This window comes from Bos taurus, chromosome 10 (assembly GCF_002263795.3).
Source record: "Bos taurus isolate L1 Dominette 01449 registration number 42190680 breed Hereford chromosome 10, ARS-UCD2.0, whole genome shotgun sequence".
NCBI lineage: Eukaryota > Metazoa > Chordata > Mammalia > Artiodactyla > Bovidae > Bos > Bos taurus.
The window spans coordinates 76,116,970-76,135,183 of NC_037337.1; the positions used below are offsets into that span (position 1 = coordinate 76,116,970).

The window sequence follows — 18,214 nt, forward strand, 5'->3', positions numbered from 1 at the left end:
TTTTTTTTTAATGAAAATTAAATAGTTAATCATAGTTCGCTTGTCATTGTTTACACTTATTTTACATCTTTTTGTAAATCCTCTTTTAAATGTAATATGCTATTTTTGTCCTAATAAAAAGGAATAACAGTAATACTAAAAGTGAATGAACTTCCAGTCACATGAATTATGTATGAATTTATATGAGTACTGTCTATTTTTTTCATGCTTCTTGGCAATCTTTGTTATGTATTTTGAAAATTCATTAATCACTAGACTCTACCTTTGCTGCAAATCTTAGAGCCAAGTAAAGTTAGCTAGTGTAGAAAAAATAAGTCTATAGCAAGTCTTTGAAAATATTTATGTAACTGTGTTTTAAAGTAGTATACGGATTATTGACAGTATTGTGTAACATTCTTAGAATGTCACTTAGAAGCCATAGCCATAGGTTTGAGTCACTTGTTTTTTAAAATTTTTAATTTATTATTCTAAAATTGAAATATAATAGACATACTACAATGTATCAGTTTCAGGTGTACAATATAACAAAATTCAATATTTGTTTACCTTGTGAAATAATCACCAAAATAAGTCTAATTAATATCTGTCATCTTACATAGTTGCAGAATTTTGTTATTGTGATGAGGACTTTTAAGATTTACTCTCTTAGCAACTTTTAAATATGTAAAGTATTGTTAACTATAGTTGCCATGCTTTGCATGTGAGTAACAATAACTCATGTGACCTAAAACGTGTCAGGAAGATAGTGCATCAATAAATGGTCAGGTAAATCCAGTTTCTTTCTTTTTCCTGAATCAATTGATCCTGATATTTATTTATTTATTTTTTCGTTCCGGTTTTATTGAGATATAATTGATGTACAGCACTGATGAGTTGAGGGTGTACAGCCTAATGATTTGACTTACATAAATCATGAAATGAATATCACAGGTTAGTGAACACCCATCATCTCATATAGATGCAAAATCAAAGAAATAGGAGAAATTTAGTTCTATTTGATGAGAACACTTAGAATTTACTCTCTTAACAACTTTCATATACCATAGAGTAGTGTTAATTATATTTGTCATGTACATTACACCTCTGATACTTATTTATCTTAGACCGTGTGGAAGTGAAAGTGAAGTCGCTCAGTCGTGTCAAACTCTTTGCAACCCCATGGACTGTACCCTATTAGGCTCCTCAACTAGACTTAATTTAGCGGGCCTTTTGAAACTTATAGGTATATTTAATTACTGTGCTATGTAACAGGAGCTAATATAGTGTTGGAAGTCAATAAAACTTCAAAAACAACCAATCAAACATACGAACTCATAGGAAAAGATCAGACTTGTTGCCAGTTGTGGCAGGGGTGGTGGAGTTGGCTGAAGGCAGTCACAAGGCACAGACTTCTAAAGGCAAACCTAATTTCAAATGCTGGCTCTGACACTTACCACTTCTTTGAACTCAGATAAGAGACTTTATCTTTTTTGAGTCTCCGTTTCCTCGTATTTAAAATATGGGTGATAATGCCTATCTTACCCCTGTGCTTTGAGGATGAACATTATGCAGGCTTAGTACAATGCCTGCCAGATACAGAGTAGGAACTCAGTAACTGCATCATAATTTCTTTGTATATATTGCAGTTCAAGTCTTTGTTCCAAAGGATTTTTGTGCAGGAGCACAAGGCTAGAGTAGACACTGTGTGCTGGATAGGAAATAATTGTAAACCAGAAGTCTGGTTTTCATTGACTTGTGTTTTGTTTTGTTTTGACATTTCTATTCAACTCCGGGAAATAGTGGAGGTCAGAGGAGCCTGGTGTGCTGCAGTCCGTGGGGTCACAAAGAGGCGGACATGACTTAGCGACTGAACAACAACAACAACAATTCAATGGCTTCGCATCACATGTACAATGAAGTCGAAACTTCGTGGTGTGGCTCACACATACTGTTTGCTGTGCACCTTTCCCTGTGCCCTCCTCTCCTACAAGCACCCTGTTCTCCAGTCCCACAGGCCCCTGAGGAGTCATACCCACACCACCCCACCGACTGCCTGTGTGCTTTTGTTAAGGTGGTTGTCGCTCCCCTGCCATCTCCTCCCACAAGAGTCCAGCTCATCCAGTCCTCCCATGTCCCTGTTCATCCCAAACTTAGCCAGACTCAGCTCCTCCACAAGCCCCACTCTTCCTTTGGCTAAGATTTACGCTTCTCTTTTCTCCCATAGCGGAGAAGGCAAAGGCACCCCACTCCAGTACTCTTGCCTGGAAAATCCCATGGATGGAGGAGCCTGGTGGGCTACAGTCCATGGGGTCGCTGAGGGTCGGACACGGCTGAGCGACTTCACTTTCACTTTTCACTTTCATGCATTGGAGAAGGAAATGGCAACCCACTCCAGTGTTCTTGCCTGGAGAATCCCAGGGACGGGGGAGCCTGGTGGGCTGCCATCTATGGGGTCGCACAGAGTCGGACACGACTGAAGTGACTTAACAGTTTCTCCCATAGCACCTACTTTAGCACTTATAATAGTGTTCATATTATAAGTGTTATATTTAAAAATGCTTTCTTCCCCATTGCAGAGTTTTATGCAGCATGCTCTAGCTTACACATCACCCTTTTGTACATTATCTCATTTGATCCTCACACCCACACTGTAAGGTAGATATTTTATCTTCCAGATACAGGGAAGGAAGCTGTGGCTCACAAAGGTGGAATTACTCTCCCAGGGTTACACAGCTAGCGAGCAGCAGAGCTAGGTTTTGACCTGGAGGATAGCTCTCTTTCCACTGCACCACACCCACTCTGACACAGTTCAGAGAACAACCTGAAAGAGGAAATTTCCCTAACAACTTTCTTTGGAAAGTGCACATAAATCTTAGCTTTAATTTTAGTCAACCCATAGCAAACTTTTATTTTTTTAATTTTTACAGCCAATATGGATGGGCATTTTTAAGTAACATTAATCTCAGGTTCACAAATAGCTCAAAATAATGAACAAATTACTGGTAAATGAGTGTTTCCTATAGCATGTTTTTAATAAAATTTGGTTATTACAGTTTGCTTTACAGTAGGAGATGAGTGTGGGCTGTTTGGCAGGGGAAATGTGATATACATGTGCTGCCAGTGTGAATGATTTGCCTTCATGGTCTCTTTAGAGGACTGTAGAGCTGGGTATATTGCTCTATAGGGGGAGAGGTGGAAAGCCAATACTATAATCTAGTTGGCTTTACACGAAACAAGAGCTGCTCACATTAGCTACGTACCCTCAACCGAGGAGTTCCCGTGACTGTAGAATGAAGGCTTAATGGTGAAATGAATGGGTTTCCCAAAGTTAAGTTCTATATTGTTATTAGCAGATTTACAATGATTCTTCTGGCTTGAATTCTTTCTGGTTGAAAGAGAAAGAAAGCAAGGAGGAAGAGAAGAAGGAAGGAAAGAACTTGTATGTACTTCTGACGGTAACTTTGGTTTCATTGCAGGATTGTTAGCTATGTAGACAAAAAATTGATAGATAACATTATGAACATTAGTTACTTCCAAACTGCAGGCTGTTGGCAGTAGTCTTAAAAGCATTCAGCTCTGTCCACTCTGTAAGCCGACTTGTATTTCACAAAATTCACACGTGCTTAATGATCCTTGGAGTAATAGGAAAAAGAGATTTTATGTAAAATGAGAGGCTCAGGATGACTGCTCATAAGAAAGGTTTTTCCTCCTCATTTCAGAGCCTTTTTAAAAGGAAGAAAGAGGCCTATTTAACTAACAATGCCTGTTTTATTTTAACCAAAAAGTTACATAAGATGAGACAGTTACTGCCACACCTTGCCTGCAAATAATATGCTCAAGGAAAGATTAAAATGTCTGCATTGAAATGTGGTGAATCATTGTTGATATGCTATGAAAACCAGGTATCTTATGTGTTCAGGGCCAACAAGGCATCAGACCTAAGGAATCGCAGTGCCTTTCTGAAATTTATAGAGCAGGACAATAAACAAGCAATTTTGTCTTTCTCTTTGTTCATCATTTGTGTGATCTTTGAGAAAATGTCTTTATGGAGGGATTTTTAAGGGTCCTTTTTGTAAAGAGAGATTTGTGTTTTCTTAGTGTAATGAGGATAACAGCATTGAAATGGTTGGCTTTTGGGGAGGAAAAGGAAATGGAATTTGTGAATTTGAGAATTTATGAATTTGATTAATGTAAAAAAATGGAATTTATTATTTTTTTCTTTTTTTTATTCTTAAACTTTACATAATTGTATTAGTTTTGCCAAATATCAAAATGAATCCATCACAGGTATACATGTGCTCCCTATCCTGAACCCTCCTGCCTCCTCCCTCCGCATACCATCCCTCTGGGTCGTCCCAGTGCAGCAGCCCCAAGCATCCAGTATCGTGCATCGAACCTGGACTGGCATCTCGTTTCATACATGATATTTTACATGTTTCAATGCCGTTCTCCCAAATCTTCCCACCCTCTCCCTCTCCCACTTTAATGCATTTTGTGCTACTATGGATGGTGCACATTTGAAATAAATTATATATATGAAAGTTCAAGCTATTTAAAATGAGAAATAAATGGCTGCTATTTGCTTAACCGAGGTTTCCATTATAGAATTTCTTTACACCTTTCCATTGGATTTCTTACTTGGCAAAATGATAGGTGCTTCCTTCCCTTTTATCCTAAGAGAATAGTTACTACATTTTTTTTTTTGTCTGAAATAACATCTCTGCTAAGCTCATCAGGTGGGGAAAGTTATGTTCAGAGGATAATTCTTTGATGTATGGGGCAGATATGATTATAGAAGCAGTAAGGGGTAAAGTTGAATAATACCACCGAGTTTTCAAGTTGTATGGGATTTTCTTTGCTATTCTGTTTAATTTTGAGATGAAAGGAGGAATCCCTTCAGTAGCATTTCTGAGATGAAGATTCTGGAGGGAGTTGAATTCAAGCTAAGAAGTTTGAGGATTATGCTTTTAGGTAGCGGGTAGCTATGGGTCTTGAGAAGGAGAGGACAGGGTCCATGGTCAGAATTGTGCTTTAGGAGACTAATCTGACTTTAAGGTATGGGAAGATGAGAAAGTGAAGTTGGAGAAACTAACTAGAGAGTTCTACTCAGTACTCTTTGGTGACCTAAATGGGAAGGAGATCTAACAAAGAGTGGATAAATGTAGGGGTATGACAATTCAGCTAGCTGTTCAGCAGGAAAGTAACACAACACTGTAAAGCAACTGTAGTCCAATAAAAATTAAGTAAAAAAGAAAAGCTTTGCAAACATCTGGGTGTTGAGTAATATTGGCTTGGATTCGGGTGACAGCAGTGAGTAGGAAAGTATGGGACATGTAAGAAACTATTAGGTGGACTCTGTAATTATAATATATAATATAATATGACTCTGCAAATATTGACTATGGATAATAAGATGGAGAAGAGCCAAAGTTAGAAGCTGAGCTGCTTGAAATAAAGCAGTAGCAACTAAAATGTCCAAAGACCTCCCTTTTGAATTAGTGTGTTTTCACTATTATAATAGCATCAAATAATAAGACCATTAAATACTATTTTATATCAATGTTTTTAAAATAAATTGTTGCAGATAAAAGATCCTGTTTTCAAAGAAACTCTTTCTTGAGAACTTCCTATGTCGTGGAAAACTTAAAAGCATAACACACAGGTAGAGGACCCATTTGAAAGTCAAATTAATAGTGAGTGAAACTGACACCTGGAATTTAACACAATATTTTAAATCAACTATAGTTCAAAAAAAAAAAAGTGAAATTGACTGACTATGCTGACTCATCTTATGATATTATAAGTGGCAGCTGTGACAATTTTGAATTATTTTGGACAATTAATATATTTCATATTTAAGTTTTCTTTTTAACACATCAGATCAGATCAGATCAGTCGCTCAGTCATGTCCGACTCTTTGCGACCCCATGAATCGCAGCACGCCAGGCCTCCCTGTCCATCACCAACTCCCGGAGTTCACCCAGACTCACGTCCATCGAGTCATTGATGCCATCCAGCCATCTCATCCTCTGTCATCCCCTTCTCCTCTTGTCCCCAATCCCTCCCAGCATCAGAGTCTTTTCCAATGAGTCAACTCTTTGCATGAGGTGGCCAAAGTACTGGAGTTTCAGCTTTAGCATCATTCCTTCCAAAGGAATCCCAGGGCTGATCTCCTTCAGAATGGACTGGTTGGATCTCCTTACAGTCCAAGGGACTCTCAAGAGTCTTCTCCAACACCACAGTTCAAAAGCATCAATTCTTCGGCGCTCAGCCTTCTTCACAGTCTGATAATTTGGGGGCCATAAAAGGACACAAGAAATTTATGTACATGGAGCACATTATTTTGTTTTGAAAAATGAGGTGGGCCCATGATACCTCATTAGAATGACAGTATTCAAATACAGAATGCAATCATCCATTAGACAAAGGACTAGGAAGGAGTGTGTATTCTATTACCTTGGCACCATATGAGGAATTAACTTTCATGCAGTCCTGCTAAAATGCTGGTGGATGGTTAATCCTCTGCATGAACCTGTATAAAACCACGTTTAGCCAACTTACTGTGTAGTTTCAAACAGTGCTCATATGTTTTATTTAGTGCTGTTATCTTCCAGATGACATATTTTAAAAGATTGAAAAGCCCTTTGTGCCTTCTGAGTAGACATGCTTTGTGGACTGAGCAGTGAAATGTGAGTCTCTATAGTTATTACTCTCATTTATTCATGATTTACTGAGTATCCATCTGAAGGGTGGCTTTCAATTTAAGTATAATTTTTAATAATATTAGAAAATATTTATGTTCATTGAGGTAGATTACAAGCATAATTATGTGATGTAATGTTGAATTTTATTCAGTTGTTCACTAAATACTGGATGCCAACCATAGGTAGGGTGTTAAGGCTGCAAAGATGAATAGACTGAGCACCTTCCAGAGATGTGTAGCCAAGCTGTGCTTTTGCCTGTTGATGTCAGGTGAAAGGGACATCAACAAATAATACAAGTAAGAACTTCACTGGAGTTTTTCCTGCTGAATCCTCTGTAATTGTTTCTTATCCTGGAGTTTCCTTTCATCTTTGGACATCACTTGTTCTAATCAGCCATCTGAGTTCCTCTAAGGGTGTGTTAGGTACCTGTTAGGTACCCCGTTAGGAAATCTTGTATCTTTATTGCCAGTGAAATTTCTGACATGTTTTAGGCTTTTAGTAAACAACTGTGTAATGAAAAAATGAGTGGCCATTCCAATATAAAAGTATAAATAAGGAGTTTGGGATTAATATATACTCACTACTATATATAAAAAAGATAATTAACAAAGACCTACTGTATAGCATAGGGAACTCAATATTCTGTAATAAGCTATATGCGAAAGGAAGCTGAAAAAGGATGGATGTATGTATAACTGAATCACTCTGCTGTACACCTGAAACTAAAACACTGTTGTAAATCAGCTATATTCCAATATAAAGTAAACATTTAATTTAGAAGGAAAAAATATATATAAAGTACCCTGAATTTGAAGAGTTGTTCTGTGTTCAGGAAAATTAGGATAGAAATATAGATTTCTTTAGAAACAAGGCAGTGAGGTGTGTATGTGATGTTTAAGGGCTCAATAGTGTTTTAGTATCGTGTTTCTGAGAGAAATTCTACTCAGCCTTATGACAGTGAGTGAATGAAGCTGTGTGAAGTCCGAGAAAGAGGAGTAGATTTAATAAAATGCTTTTGAGTAGAATTTCTGCCCTTTTGCACTCAGGTCCCCACTGTGGAATTTTGATGGATCTGATGAATGAAGGGTAAGAAATGTGCAGACAGTATTTTTGCTCCTCTAACCAAGGCAGACTGCTTCATAATTATGAATAAGAGCAAATTATCTCTGGCTTTCTATTTTTTTGCCAATTAGATGATTATTACACCCAGAGAAATTAAGTTATAGTCCTTCATCAGCTATCAGTGCTGTACTGTTTCAACAAAAAACCTTCCAGAAAATTCCTGAAATCATAGTAGCTGAGGTCTTTTGCTATTTTTTTTTTTTTTTGAGGATTATTAACCTCCATATTGTAAAGCTTCATAATCTTAAAAATATTTCAATTAAATGAAAAACACAATAGCTCTGTAAGAAGTAGTGTTTGCAATGAACAGTGTTTTTCAGGGAAAGGTCCCTTTCCCCCCTCCACCGCCGCCCCTTAGTGGTATATACTGTTTCGTCTTCTGGGAACTTTGGTTCTGTTTTTGCCAGGAGTTTGGGGATAAGCTTACTTTATTCTGGGTCAGTTACATTTTGAAAAGTAGGGCAAGATAAATCCAGGGTCATTTAAGAGTCCTGTTAAAGTAGGTTAACAAAGATCTCATTCATTCCTTATAGAAATCAGAATCCTTTTTAATTAGTCCCATGGGAGATACAAGATTTTTCTGAGCATTTGTGTATGCCTGTGTCTTGGGAAGGGGTGTACTTATTTGGAGCTTGAAGTAGTATGTTAGAAAAAATAAAACTCAAAATGATTTCCCCTTAGGAAATGGTAAAGTTTGAGATAAATATGAGAGATTAATTTACAACCACTTAGTGGGTTTAGTGTGTGATTTTATACTCTAAAAATCAGAGGTCACTGTAAATGTGCCTCTTCAAGGGATTACTTCCCTCATCTGTTTTCATCACTGGTGATTATAATTCTTACAAACGGTTCCATTTTTCTAGAACGTTCAGCAGAGAAACTTGGTAAAAGCTAACTGATGATGTTTGTTGTTCTCAGTATGTATGGGAGGTGAAGTCAACTGATAACCACCGGGTATTTTTAAAGTCATTTAAAAATGATAGATAAGGGCTATGAATGATTTATTACAGAAATAAACGCAGTGAGTGATGTTCTCAACATGTGTGTCTTTACAGGAGAGGTATGAGAGTCTGGATGAACACTCTCTCCGGGTCAGTCTCTCTTGGTCATTCATGGTCTTTGAAGTGACACATGTTGAATGAGCATGGAAAGAAAAGGGAGAAGAGTAGCTACACACACTTGCTGTCTGCCTCTGGGGGTGGGCAGCACCCTCAGGTTTTGCTTTGGTCCTTTCAGCCTTTGCTACACAGAGGACTGCCAGTTACACGGGCAGTGAAATGCTATACAGTCAGAGCACTTGGTTCAAATACAGAACACGCGTGGCCCTTCTCAAATTTGAGTAACATGTAAGATCTTTCCAAAACGTTGGCGTTGTTGGCCCTGTCTTCAGTCAAGGATATTCATGGTGGCAACTAGTTCTGCTGTGTGCCTCCCTCTGCCTCAGTTTGAATGTTTACTTGGCAGAACTTCCAGGGTGGTTTGATGTCTTCAAAACAAAATGTTTCAAAAGTACAGGTGAATTTGCACTGAACTGCTTCATTGCATAATTACAGTTTTTATGAATACAGGTCAATCTATTCACTAATATATTCATGCAACCTGTGTTCCTTGAAACACCACTTGTATCAAGCACTATTTTTTTTAATCAAGCACTCTTTTGCAAGATTATTGAGATGAACGACTCCAACAAACTTCTTGTGTCCATGCATTTCAATTGGAGAGACAAACAATAAATAACAAAAAATATCAAATATTAAAAATGGATTTATGTAATTGTTGTTTGGGTGTCTTCTTTAGATCAGGTTGTCAGAGAAGGAGAAGACACTTAAGGAGAGATTGAATAACATGATGGAGCTGCTGTGCAAAGAACTAGGGAAGAACATTCTAGTCTGAGGCAATGGCTCAAGGCAAAGCTCAAAAGTAGAAACAAACCTGGTGAATTTGTGGAGCCAGGGGAGCCTGGTGTGGTTGGATTGTGGTGGACGAGGGGCAGTGTGATTGGTATTGGAGAGCAGGGCAAGGCAGAGCTTGGTCAGGCAGGGATTCGTCAGCTCTAAAGTTAACGTGTGTGGAAGGGAAACCTTTGGAAAATTTTAATCAAGGGAGTAACATGATCTGATGTACATTTTCCAAAAGATTATTCTGGCTGCTGGGTGGAGAGGGGATTATCTGGGAGTGGGAGGGGAAACAGGAAAGCCAGTTTTGTTGTAACCATGGTGAGATATCATAGAATTTGGACCAGGGTGGTAGCAATGGGATGAAGAACCATGGATTTTTTTTTTTTCCAAAGGATATTTGTGAATGTTGGGATGTGTGTGGGTGAATTATAGGAGAAATTAAGGATGATGTGTACTAATTAAATAATTTTCTATTAAAGAAAAAAAAAGTGTCAAAAAAAAAAGGATAATTTCTAAATTTTTGCCTTGAGCAGTTGAGCAGTTGGTTATACCATTTATTATGATGAAGAAGTTTGGCGGATAAACAACTTTTGGGGGAAATCAAGCATTTATTTTTTCCACGATAGATATCAGATGCTTATTTGGTATCCAAGTGGAGATGTCTAGTCGATAACTGGATATCAGGATTCAAAGTTCTAGACTTCTAGAGACTTGACAGCTATCAGCATATGGCTGGTGTACTTAGATTTAAAGCCACAAACTGAGATCACCTGTGGAGCCAGAGCAGCCCTTTTAGGTCTTGAACACCTTTTAGGTGTTCAGAGGTCAAACAAAAGAGGGAGGAGACAGGCAAAGAACACTGAGGATTGGTCAAAGCCAAAGAGGGAAAACTAGGCAAGCTGATGGGCTGGAAACCCCTCCATAAAGATATTTCAAGAAGAGGATATGGTCAGTTGTGTTGAGTAGACAAATGGCCACTGGATTTGGGCTCATAGTGTCAGTTGGTGGCTCAAACACATTCGCTACACTCAGGTGGTGAGGTGGAGGCCTGACTGGAGTGAGTTAAGGAGAAAATGAGAGGTGAGGAAGCAGAAACAGTGACTTAACATTTCAAGAGATTTGGATGATATCAGGTACTTGTTGAAAGAAAACGGGATTTTTTAAAAGTAAGAGATACCACTCCATTAATGGTTGTGCTTTCCCTAAGTATAGGTTCGTTTTTTCCCTAGGGCCCCATTCATGTATTTATTTGTTACTAAGCAAGTTATTTTGTAAAATGCTTGTGACATATAAGACACTGTACTGAGCACAGGGAATGGCACATAGCTTTTGCTGTCCTGAAACAAAGATACACACCAGTCTATTGGCGGTATAGTATGATGTGTGCTACGGGAGGGAGGTGGCATGGTGCTGTAGAAGTTCAGAGTGGGAACACCTCCCTCAGACTTGAGGATCAGGGAGAGCTTCCCATAGGAAGTGGTTTCTAAGCTTAGACCTGACGTGTTAACAGATGAGAAGGCTGAAGATGGAAAGAGGGTTTCAGGCAGTGGTGACAGCGAATCAAAGCCAGCAGATGTCTGAACGTGGCACATGCAAGGAAATGGAGGTTCAGTGAGTCTGAAGTTTGGAGTTTGAAGGAGAGTGTGAAAAGACAAAGTCATGTGGGGACTTCCCTGGTGGTCCAGTGGTTAAGACTTTGCCTTCCGATGCAGGGGGTGTGGGTTGGTTCCCTGGTTGAGGAGCTAGGATCCCACATGCCTTCAGCCAAAAAAAAACAAAACATAAAACAGAAGCAATATTGTAACAAATTCAATAAAGACACTAAATTTTTTTTAAAAACTGAAGTCATGTAAGTGTACAGAGGTTTGACATTTTTCTTAAGACCAAGAGAAGGCAACAGAAGCATTCTGAGTAGAAGCTTATTCAGAACTGGTGATGTAGAAATCACCTAGGGGGAGCTGTTACCAAAGTCTAACTGAGACATGATCGTGTCCTGATCTAGGAGGCGCCAGTACAAATAGAGAGAAATGGGTATCCAGAGATATCCAATAGGCCCAATTTTCAGAGCTTTGAAATTTAAAAATTTTTATTTTATTTATTTATTTTTAAAATTTTGACTGGAGTATAGTTGATTTACAGTGTTGTGTTAGTTTCAGGGGCACGGCAAAGTGAATCAGTCATAGTGAAAGTGTGAAGTCGCTCAGTCGTGTCCGACTCTTTGCGACCGTGGACTGTGGCCTACCAGGCTCCTCATCCATGGAATTTTCCAGACTAGAGTACTGGAGTGGGTTGCCATTTTCTTCTCCAGAGGATCTTCCCAACCCAGGATCGAACCTGGGTCTCCCGAATTGCAGGCAGACGCTTTACCATCTGAGCCAGCAGGGAAGCCATCAGGAATCAGTTATACATATACACATATCCACACTTTTTTTTTTTTAATTCTTTTCCCATATAGGCCATTACAGAGTATTGAGTAGAATTCCCTGAGCTATACACTATGTCCTTATTAGTTATGTATTCTATATATAATAGTGTGTATATGCCAATTCCAATCTCCCAATTTATTCCTTCCCCTTCATGCCCTGGTAGCCATACATTTGTTTTCTACATCCATGACTCTACTTCTATTTTGTAAATAAGTTCATTTGTACCCCCTCTTTTTTTTTTTTTTTTTAGGATCCACGTATAAGGGATGTCATATGAAAAATTTTTTACTTTATTTCAGTTTTATTGAGATAATTATCAGGGCTTTTTGATTGAGTGGGTGTGGGAAAGGGAGGGAGTAGCAAGTATCAAAGATGACTCAGGTTTATTCTTCAGCAAACGAACAAACGATGGAGCCATGCACTGGGGAAAAGATGCAGAACAACTTTGGTGGCAGAGGGAGTTGGTTGAGATGGTAACTCAGTTCTGGAAATGTTGAGTTTGGAGTGTCCCTGAAATAATGAAGTGGAGATACCCAGAAGATAGTGGGGTAAACATACACACAGCTCAGGAGAAATGGACACCTGGGCTGAAGGTAAAGATGGGAAGTGATGAGTGTATAAATGGTAATTTGTTCCGTGGGAGTAGATGACAGAATCTAGAGAAAGAGAAGAAGGGCCTAGCCAGAACATTCCAGAGATAAAAGAAGCCAAACAAACCCATAGTAGGGCTTGAAAGGGGTGTCCAGACAAGTAGAAAGAAAACCAGCTGAGTGTGGTATCATGGAATCCTAAGAGAATATTTCAAGAAGGAGAGGGTAGTAAATAAAGTTTCAGGAGTCCAAAAAATACTGACAAGTATCCATGAGGTTAGCAGTGGGCATATTATAAGTGGCCCAGCTGAGAATTAAGTGGAGAGGCAGGGGTAGATGCCAGATTTTTGTGGGTTGAGAAGCATGTGGTAGGTGAGGAAGTGAAGACAGCCAGGGTAGACAATTCTTTCAAGAAGTTCGGGTTTGAAGGGGAGGAGAGAAATAGGGTGGTAGCTGGAGGAGACATAGATCTGGCATTTCAGATGATTTTTAATTATAATGAAAAGAACATGGATTTTGGTATCAGACGCATCTGGATTTGAATTTCTCTCTCAGCCAGATGTGACATCTAGAGCACAGTATCCAGGACATAGTAGATTTTCAATAAATGCTTATTGCATGAGTGGCTACAAATCCTTCATCTTTTGTATCTACAGTTTACTCATTTACAGAATGCCTGCCTGAGCACTTGACTAGAAATGAAAATGAAATGTTATTTGCTCAGTCATGTCTGATCTCTGGGATCCCATGGACTGTAGCCTGCCAGGCTCCTCTAACCATGCAGGGAAGAATACTGGAGTGGGTTACCATTCCCAGAAAGTTTAAGGAAATAGTCTCATTGTTCCTTACCCTTGAGTCCTACTTATTCCTGGACATGGCATGCCTTCTGAGTCCCTTGAAGTGTGTCTTAGGATCCCCATAAATTAGAATAGATTTATATTTGAGTTATTAATTCATTATGTTAACATCTCAGAGTTTATTATTTCATTACTATTTTTGCTAGGTCCTTCCTGTTCCCTTGTATTTTTTCAAGAATAAGTCACACGTATAAACCCATCTAATTACTTTAGCGAGGGGTTTCTCAGAGTGAGCTGTGTGATCCCCCTCAGTCAGAATCTCTGGGAATTGGGGCATAGAACCCTGCACTTAACCTTTGACCTCCAGTTGATTAGCTGGCGTTCAAAAGTGTAAGAATCCTAGATTTGTAACCACAGCACCATCCCTTTAGCTCAGTCTGGCTCTTTTGAACTCAGAAGTCAGAGGTGTTTGGACTGCTGGCTCAAATGGAAGGTGTTCAGGCTCACACCTTCAGAGGAAGGTGATTTTCAGAAGAAAAGTGCTCACAGTATTAATGTGGTTGTTAAAAAGTAGTAGGGAGTGAGAAATATGTGTTAAAAGAAATGTGGTCATCTCTTTGATTTATTCATTCCACAGATATTTTTTATTGAGCAACCCAGGTGAGTCAGAAGAGGGTAAGAAAGAAGAGAAACAAAAAGCACCCCAGATCCTAGGCATGTTATTTGCATTGCGGGCTCATTTTCATGTGCTGGAAGTGCAAAGTTTGTTTTTGCAGAGAGCCAGGAGCTGTGTTCCGAGTGGCTGGAAACAAAAGCCTCGGTGTGAAGGTCTCAGGTGTTTGCATGAGGGCGCGGTTGCCTCATGTGGCTACACGACCTGGCTGGATCCTACATGCTAAGGCCCAGAGCAGAAATTCCTTGCTGTGTGTCACAGCGTTTCCCAGCCAACTAAGACCTTAAATCTCTGGATTGACTGGGGAAAAATAGCAGCAAAGCCCCACTCGCACCTTCCAGCCAGATAACCAACAAATACTTTTTGAATCCGAACAACATGAAATGCACAGGGGTACGTACTGCACGCAAGATGAGGAGCAGAATCAGGGTTGGCCTGTGCTCTCCTGGGGCTCACAGGCTAACGAGAAAGCAGATAGTAATCAAAGAAGTTCACAGGTCTTAGCCGCTGTTTTGGGGGTAACAGCATTATGGAGATATAATTCAAGATGTGATTCACATACCATGCAGCTCACCCACTTATAGTGCAATTCAGTCATTTTTACTATACTCACAAAGTTGTGCAACCATCACACTTAATTTTAGAATGTTTTTATCATCCCCCCACCCCCAAAGAAACCCCATACCCTTTCAATATTATTCCAAAACCTCCTCCTCCTCCTTGTATCAGCCCTGAACAAACACTGGTCTACTTTCTGTGTCTATAGATTGTCCTGTTCTGGATGTTTCATACAAATGGAATCATATACTGTGTGGTATTTTGTGATGGCTTCTTTCGGTTAGCATAATGATTTCAACACTCATCCATGTTGTAGCTAATATTCATTTGTATAGCTCGAGCATAGGCTGGGCCAAGGATTGGTAGCCTTTTTTTGTAAAGAACAAAGTAGTAAATATTTTAACTTGGAGGTCCGTATGGTCTCTGCCACAACTATGCAACTTGCCATTTTAGCATGAACAGACAATATGTACATTTTATAGACAATATGTAAATAAATGAATGTATCTGTGTTCCAAAATAACTTTATTTACAAAAATAGGCGATAGGCTACATTTGGCCTTTGGGGTTATCAGTTGTTGATCTCTGATCTACATCACAAGTGTTTAATCCTCTTAACAACTCTGAGGTAGGCACTGCTGTCCCCATTTTACAGATGAGAAGACTGAGGCTCACAGCTTGTATGTGTGGCAAACATGGATCAAACTCAGGTAGTCTGCCTCTAGAGTCCATGCTCTTAGACTTGTCAGTGATTATAAGTTGAAGCAAGTGCTTAAGTAGTAGAGGAAGACAAATCAGCTTAGGTTTCCTTTGGGATGCAACTATTGAGCTGAGCCCTGTGTGTAATTAGAAGTTAAGTACGTGAAGGGGAAGCGTGGTACAAACAGGTGTGGCAGCAGGAACATAACTTCTAGAGGTCCTGGAGGAAGATGGAGTGTCTGGAGCGCTGGGCACCAGGAAAGGGTAGTGTTAATATGTGCTGAGGCTGGAGAGATGCTGCGGGTGAACCATGCAGGGCTTCATAGGCTGTTCTGCTTTTGATCCTCAGAGCAGAGAGAAACCATCCGAAGGTGGAAAAGGTGCTGTGGGCAGATTTACTAGTTGAAGTGGAGACTAGATTGAAGGGAGCAGAGCCGACTTGATTGGCCGTGGCTGCGGTCTGCAGCAGAGCTGATGGTAGATGAGGCAGGAGGGCCATCAGATGTAGAGAGGGAAGTGCATCTGCCAGAGCCACGTGGAGCAAAGTTGGCAGGATTTGGCAATAGGCTGTACCTGGGGCTGATGAAAGATGGTGGTGTCAAACCCATGAGACGAAAACACAGATGAGAGCAAGTTTGGCGAGAAGTAGGGAGGTAGAGTGTGGTTTCAGTCCTGGAATGCTAGTTTGACAGTCCATTGCTGTTTCTTGTTTTTTCCTTTTCCGTAGCGACAATGTAGGTTCTCCAGGGAGGAAGTACTTGAATGAAAAGAATTTTGAGGTAGAGACATGTTTGCATACTGTGCTTACAAGATATGTTAGCAAAGACTTAGCTTCTAAACTCACTCTTCTGATTCAGTAAGTAAGGCCTCAGTCTTGGTACTGTTTATTTTTCTTTCTTGCTTCTTTGTTTGGCGTATGGTTCGTTGCAAGAAAATGTGTTGTAAGTTGTCGCCTTGCTTTCTCTATTGGTTAACAGTCTCCCCTTTGGTAGCTCAGTCACAGGCCTTTTCCTGTTTATTCCTAAGATATTTTAGGCTTTTCTTGTTTTGATTGTGCATGCCTGTGTGTTTTCTTTCTCTTAATTTGTTTCTTCATTTATTTCTATTTGTTATCATCTCCTTGAGAAACAATAGAAGAGGTGGCCTTATTGTTTTTAGTTCCCTTTCTATCGGATAACAGCTTGGGTAAGATTCTTTGGGATGGCTGTTGGAACACGTGGCTAAAATGTGTTGTATTATTGTCTTACTGAATTTATTTATCCTTACTGTGGCTGTCCCAACTAACAAGGGAGTTGGCAGGATTGTTTCAGGGGAGAGAAACAGGGTCTCATTAGTACATGGTCTTTTGTTCAAGACATTTTCTTAGCAGGAGAAAGAAATTGCCCAGGGGTTTTTATTTATTCACTTTATTTTTTTGAGTTTATGTTGTTTTTTAATTTTTACAATGTTGTGTTGGTTCCTGCTCACAGCAATGTGACTCAACCATAATTATACATTATTTTTATATGTATAAAATATATACTCCCCTCTCCCCCATCCCACCCCCTAGGTCATCCCAGAGTGCCAGACTGGTCTCCCCGTGTTATACAGCAACTTCTTACCAGCTATCGGTTTTACACATGATCGTGTACATATGTTGATGCTACTTTCTCCATGTGTCCCCCTCTTTCCCTCCCCAGCTGTGTCTAAAGTTGCCCAGGGGTTTTTAAAACAAGGATTAGGATAAGACCTAGGCCTAGTAACAGTTGCCAATAAATTCTTCTCCAGGCAACGACAAGTCAGTTTGAGCCTCAGTCTTTTCATCTTTACTAAATCTTTCAGTCAGCTAAATTTATTGAGTATCTCTTCTCTACATGGCACTGGGTTAAGAGGAAGCAAAAGCACAAAAGGATAAAAGTTTAGTTTTAAGGTTTGTACACTGAGTAGGAGAGAAGCCACGTGCAGTGCATGACTGCAGTATGTGAGCAGCAAGCGGTAATGACCGTAAGACTGAAACAAAACTTTTTCACGGAGCTATCCTGTCATAAAAATACAGATGGGATCATTATAAACCCGTTACTTTATAACTTGCTCTCTTTCACTTAAGAAAATACACACACACACACGGGCACATATATATCTACTTTGTTCTTTTTACTAGCCAGATATAATTTTCTTCCTTCCTGTTGATGTGGAAGGTTTATGATCTTTTAAAAATTTTCTTATGGTTCAACAGCTGCTTTTCTGATTTAAATAGTGTACCTACATCATGTTTATTTTGAATTATCAACTTTAAAAATATCATGTATAGTAATTAATTTACATATAGATTCATTCATTCAGTCGACGAGTTTTGACTGTCTTTTACTTCTTGGAGCTGGAGACCCAGTGACCAATCCAAACAGTCCTTGCCCTTTAGAATTTCTTTTCTTTGCCTACCTAATCTAGAAGGGATGTACAGGAGATTGTTAATTAATGTTGTCTCAGGGCAAGGAAAGTGGGTGTTTGGGGAAATTAAGAATAACTTTGAATTCTATTACTGTTTGAAAAAAATGTTTTATGAGGATTATATACTTTCTAATGGTAAAGATTAAAAAAAAAAGATCCAACAAAGTGTTGTGGTAAGCCAGAGCCAGAAGAGACTATTTCTGTTTTGCAAAGGGAACACTGAACAGGATATGTCTTATTTTAACAAATGTCGGTCTAACACCCACCATGTGCTGGGTGCTGGGGTTTCTGTGGGTCCAGAGGGATATGGAAGAATTGTCCAATCCAGAGGGTACATAGCA

At 39.3% G+C, this 18,214-nt stretch overlaps 1 protein-coding gene across 11 annotated transcripts in view; it reads left to right on the plus strand.

Moving 5' to 3' along the window:
• Positions 1-18,214, plus strand: part of SYNE2 (spectrin repeat containing nuclear envelope protein 2) — a 323,751-nt gene that overhangs the window by 53,831 nt on the left and 251,706 nt on the right. The gene's annotated exons all lie outside the window — the stretch shown is intronic.